The following is a 6,619-nucleotide window of genomic DNA, read 5'->3' on the forward strand; positions in this document are numbered from 1 at the left end:
ACACACACACACACACACACACACACACACACACCCTACCTTGTTTCTTGCCCCCTACAACAGGCAGGGAACCTATATCTGAGGTCATCAGAGTGGACAAATTCTCCTTGCCCATCACCTGCTTCAGCACTCAGATCTAGCACCTTACCTGGGTAACACAGTAGAGCTAGTCCTGGATTCGCATGTTGTGGGAGAGATGCCTTCCTCCCTTTCCTCATCCTTTACCATCTATAGCAGGTAGGAGAGATGGCCTGGGGGGATCATGTATGTGTGACTGGCCAAGTTACTTGCTGGCTGCAACACATTGAACAGTGAGCCTTGCACCTAACTTGGGCAGTAAGATAGAGCTGGTCCTGGTTGTTGGGGTTGCTGGTGAGCCAGCCATGAGGGCTTGAGAGCAGGAGGGCCAGCAGGGTGACAAGCTCAGATAACTCTCAAGCCCAAATCCAGGACTATGAATAGGTTCACCTCACCATCTACCCCATAAACAAAATGCTGGAGTACATGAAGAAACCAGTCCTACATTTCCAAAACTACAGAATCTCCATGACACAGGCCAACAACAAAATAGAGAAAAGGCTAAGTGATGTTCCAGTATTGAAGAATATCAGAAGCCAGAGGCCTCATACCAGACCAAGGAGTCACTGCAATAAACATTTGCAAGAAAAGAACCATAGTCAAAAGTGTATACTGTGGGATACACTGTGGCAGACTAAAGCTTCCATAGTAAGAGTGTTTTTCTCTGTTGTGGGAGATGGGATTGCAAGGGTAGAGGTCAGAAATACAGGGAGGGAGAGATGAGTGATATTAGGGTGAATGATGTGAAATTCACAAAGAATCAGTAAAAAAGTTTTTTTAAAGTGTGTTTTTTTTTAATTCAACAATGAATCATCCTCACACTTCTACTCTGAGTCTTTTGCTGGATCTCATAAGCACTGTGGTTATCTCAAGACTGTGACACTCAGTTTCCTTTTGATGTCATTTATGCTTTACTGTGTTCTTCTTCAGCTTACTTTAACACCCAGAAGACATATCTTAATATTAGGTAGAGATCCCTGTGGTATTGTTATGGGAAGTTCAGCAAAGATGACCACTCAGACAAAGTTTAGGGTGATAAAAATATTTAATCCACCTGGTTGGGACTACACTTGAGTATTTAGGTCCTGAGTATGTCTTGAACCAGTCACACCAGAGGGATTTTAAAGGTAAAATCCATGTCTTGATTTCTTGATGTGAAGCTGCAGTAGGAGAGTTTAAGCAAGCAAGCAGTTTAGCAGAAGCTAAGATGAGCAGTTAGCTGGTAGGGGTGCTACTGTCCAAGTAGGTTATTTAACTGATGGTAATGTAAGTTAGCTGGAGCATCTTGGCCTCAGGTCATAGAATAGAGTGGAGTCATTTTTCAAGGGATTTTCCATGAAGGAGATCAAATTCTATTTAAACCTGAAATGATCTCAGTAAGAGTACAAAATGGAGGAGACTGCACTGTCTTGCCTTGTTATAGAACCTACTTCTCCTTAAGAAGCAAACTTCTGGGAACTAATTAACTATAAATGTTGACATTTTTCTCCAAGATAGTGCATGAAAAGGTAAAATTGTAATCAGATCATCAGAACAATGGTCAAACCCCTCAAAACCTGCAAACCCCTGCAATCAAACCCCTGCAATCCTTCTAAATATAGGTATATTCATTTATATACACACATACACACACACACACACACACACACACACACACATGGATATAAAGTTTATGTATACACACACACACATATGTGTGTGGCTAAATGTGTGTGTGTATGTGTGTTTGTGTGTGTGTATATGTGTGTATGTGTGTATTACTTAGTGGAATACCAGCACCCAACCCTGAAATGTGACCTTATTTAGAAATGTTATTATTATTAATGTGATTAGTTAAAATGCAGTCATACTAGATGACTCTAATACAACTACTTCCCTTGTAAAAAGATGCCATGCTAATAATAGGAACTAGAAAAGAACTTTCTATGAAGATGACAGCAGGAATTGGTGAAATGCATGTACCATTTAAGACTTAGACTTCAGAAGAAATCAAAAGAGCAATATGGAATATTTTCTTCAGAAGTGCTACAAAGTGGAGCCAGCTGTAAATATCTAAGACTTCTGGATTTCAGAACCAAAACAGTAAGATTTCAGAACCAAAACAATAAATAATTTTTCTTGTGGAAAACAGAAAGTTCTTGAGACTTTTTTTTACTATAGCCATAGAAAACTAATACTCTAGCTCATGCAAGAAACCAGAATGCTGATACACAGTCACTAAGTTGAGCTATGCAAAATAGGCTATTTTTCCTTGTTATAATATTCCAACTGAAGAGCAAAATTTTTCTTTTCTCTAAAACATATTTTCCAAATCACATCATTGAAACTTAAACTTCACAGTAACTTATTTGACTTCATATAACATTAAAATCTTCAGTACAAGATAGGTTACTCGTTATAATTATAGTATATAACAAGAAAGAAAAGATAAAAGAAGAAATGAGAAAAGAAGCAAAGAGAAAGAAATAAGAAAGATAAACATGTTGGTAAACTACCAGATATTCTAGCTATTTTAGTCTAAATGTGCTTAAATATATATAAAATTATATATACATATATGTATGTTCACATGTGTACCTATAGATACATATATGTGTGTGTGTATATATATATGTGTATATATATATATATATATATATATATATATATATATATATATATTCCTTTTATTTATCTCAACTACTTGACTCAAATAACTTTAACAAAATACAGTATAGTTTGACTATAAATAGAGCATACATAGCATTCAATTTTTATGCTTTTGAACTGATTCTCACAGCCTTCATTTGTACTTCAAACTTTCTCCTGTGTGAAGTTAGAAATCTGTAAACTGTGTTAGCATGCAAAATTGTTTGATTATTTCCCATCTATTTTTTTTCCTAAAGCTTTTTATGAGGGGCAGGTCTTAGTAACAATGCTACAATAGCTAACATTTTTGATGTTTTACTATGGGCCAGTCTCTGTGTTAACCATTATCATATTAAATAGCATACTCAACAGAATTAATTGGCATATAAACGAGTTTCTCCAGGGCTTAATGCATAGGTATTGAATCAACATTTTTATCAATATTGAATTAGAGCCATTTCAAACAGCACAATTGATACCAGATTAGATATTTTTAATATTCCAATGTGCTTTCTGGGAGAGTTAAGAATACCAGACAGTTTGTGATTCCAAGGTAGTGTTTGTTTTGCCTTACAGACATAGTTTGCCTTTTACTTCAACAACTGTGAAACTTGGAATTCTTTGGAACACTAAACTCATTTCACAATGTACAATTGCCAGTAGCTGGCAGTCTTATAGTTTCAACTTGATATTCAAAAATACTTGTCAGTTTTGGTCAAGAATCATTAAGTAAAAGATAAAATGTGTATCTATTTCCCCTTTTCCAGAAAAGCTAGCATTTGTCACATATGACTTATAAGGAAACTAAGTGACACTCATAACATTTTTTTCTAAGATTTAATAAAAATGTTTGGGAATGATTTCTTTGTTACCACACAGATGTGTCATCCTGAAACTGACACACATTTGAAGTAACTGTTTTATTAGTCTATACCAGAACACTATCATAAAAAGATTCACCTCTAGTAACTGAACCTTAAGCTTATTTGGCCTCAGAGAACCACATGAACAAATGCACATTGAAAATAAATATTGGTGGTTAAGATGTATATGAGTTCAAGTTAAGTTATAGGACATATTTTATCAATTTCTTTAAGTCTCGTCTACCATATTCCTGCTTGCTTACCTCTACACCTCTTGGATTCCAGTTGGATAAAAGATAACAAAAGGTCAGTCATCTTCAGGACTAGTGGAATTCTGATACATGTATATTGTTTCTTTGGTTATAAAGCAGCTTATAATTGTGTTTAGTCCTCATGAAACCTTTTCTCCACACCAATGATGAAACAGAGAAGGCTGGGTTATTTATAAAATATAGACCTGGAATGTGAATGTGATTATGATCTCATTGCTGTGATACACACACACACACACACACACACACACACACACACACACACACACACACACACACATATTCCTTCTATAGTCTTTGCATTCAGGTTAGCCACCAAAACACAATGCAAAGTTTTGTTCATTGTTTTCAGTGCTGCTATTTGAACTCAATGCAGCCTTTTGTAAGCACATAGTACAACTTCTTTATGTAACCATATCCTCATCCTATGCTTATGCTTTATCATAATTCATTTTCCCAAAATCCTCTTGAGAATAATAAATGACACTTCCATACCCTTTCTTCCAGGATGTAAATATTCTTCATGATTTAGGTGCAATAGAAATTATGATTGCTTTTAATTACTGTGTGATTGAGGTGTTTCGTGCTATGGAATATTATTATCAAAAGCACCTTCATTACTGTTCACACTTCAGAAAAATAAGATTAAAAAGCAAGTGGTTTCAAAGGCAAAAATATTTTGGACTTATACAGGAGATATAATAGATATTATGACATAAGAAGTCACTTAAAACCATGGTTCTCAACCTGTGTGTCACATATCAGATATTCTGCATTTCAAATAATTATATTACAATTCATAACAATAGCAAAATTATAGTTATGAAGTAACAGCAAAATAGTTTTATGAGTGGGGGTCACCATAACAGGAGGAACTATGTTAAAAGTCACATTATAAAGGTTGAGAACCACTGTTCTAAAGTGTCAGTCTACTTTTATAGGAAAAGAATTGAGTGTAAGATAAGTACACAAGTACTGTGGTCTGATCCTCATACATGTATATCAATATCAGAACACCTAACTGTGTCCCACAAAATATGTATGATTATTTCTCAATTCAAAAACTAAATAGAGGATGGAGAGATGGGTCGGTGAATGAAAGCGTTTGCTCTAAAAACATGAGGACCTGGGTTCAAATCTCCAGCTGGCCATGACCATATTTCCCTCGAACCAGGTAGAAAGAGACAGATTTCAAGATCCTGAGAGATCCTTGACCAACTAATCTAGCTAAGTGGGCAAGTTTCCAGTTCATTAAGAATTCATTGGAAGTAAGGTAACCCAATCACAGAAAAACACACATGGTATGCTCTCTCTGACAAGTGGATATTAGCCCAGAAGCTCAGAAAACACAAGATACAATTTGCAAAACTCAAGAAGAAGGAAGACCAAAGTCCACACTTTGATCCTTCTTATAAGAGGGAACAAAATACCCATGGAAGGAGTTACAGAGATAACATTTGGGGCAGAGACTAAAGGAATGACCATCCAGAGACTGCCCCACCTAGGGATCCATACCATTAACAACCACCAAAGCTAGACACTATGGCAGATGACAACAAGAGCTTGCTGATAGGAGCCTGATATAGCTGTCTCCTGAGAGGTTCTACCAGTGCCTGGCAAATACAGAGGTGGATGCTCACAATCATCCATTGGATGGAGCACAGGGCCCCCAATGAAGGAGCTAGAGAAAGTACCCAGAGAGCTGAAGGGGGTTGTAGCCCCATAGGAAGAACAACAATATGAACTAACCAGAACCCCCAGAGCTCCCTGGGACTAAACCACCAATCAAAGAAAACATGTGGTGGTACACATGGCTCTAGCTGCATATGTAGCAGAGGATGGCCTAGTCGGTCATCAATAGGAGGACAGGCCCCTGGTCCTGTGAAGGTTCTATGCCCAATTATAGGGGAATGCCAGGGCCAGGAAGTGGGTGTATTAGTCGGGGTTCTCTAGAATCACAGAACATACGGATAGTCTCTATATAGTAAAGGAATTTATTGATGACTTACAGTCTGCAGTCCAATTCCCAACAATGGTTCAGTAGTAGTTGTGAATGGAAGTCCAAGGATCTAACAGTTGCTTAGTCCCACATGGCAAGAAAGGTGAAAGAGTGAGAACCAGACTCCCTTCTTCCAATGTCTCCAGCAGAAGGTGTAGCCCAGATTAAAGGTTTTTGCCACCACACCTTTAATCCCAGATGACCTTGAACTTGGAGATCTTCCTGTCTTAATCTTCTGGAATCAATAGCCACTGTGTCTCAAGATCTCCATACCAAGATCCAGATCAGAAACTTCTATCTCCCAGCCTCCAGATTAGGGTCACTGGTGAGCTTTCCAATTCTGAATTGTAGTTCATTCCAAATATAGTCAAGTTGACAACCAGGAAGAGCCACTACAGTGGGAGTGGCTGAGTTTGGGAGCAGGGAGAAGGGAGAGGGGATAAAGGATTTTTGGAGGGGAACTAGGAAAGGGGATAACATTTGACATGTAAATAAAGAAAAAATAAAGTAAAAAAATTAAAAAAAAAAGAATTCAGTAATGTAAACTAAAAGGTAGAGAGCAGTAGAGGAGGAAACCCCATGTCCTGCTCTGATCTATACATATTAGTACAGAAAACTGAATCCTCATTTATATACGAGAGAGAGAGAGAGAGAGAGAGAGAGAGAGAGAGAGAGAGAGAGAGAGAGAGCTCTTAAAATGTTTTACAAATCCTTGGCTTTGAACATTGTAAGACATTTGTTCTCACAGTTATAAATCAAACCTCTTCGAATCAGGCAAA

Source organism: Mus pahari, chromosome 12 (genome assembly GCF_900095145.1).
Source record: "Mus pahari chromosome 12, PAHARI_EIJ_v1.1, whole genome shotgun sequence".
Classification (NCBI taxonomy): domain Eukaryota; kingdom Metazoa; phylum Chordata; class Mammalia; order Rodentia; family Muridae; genus Mus; species Mus pahari.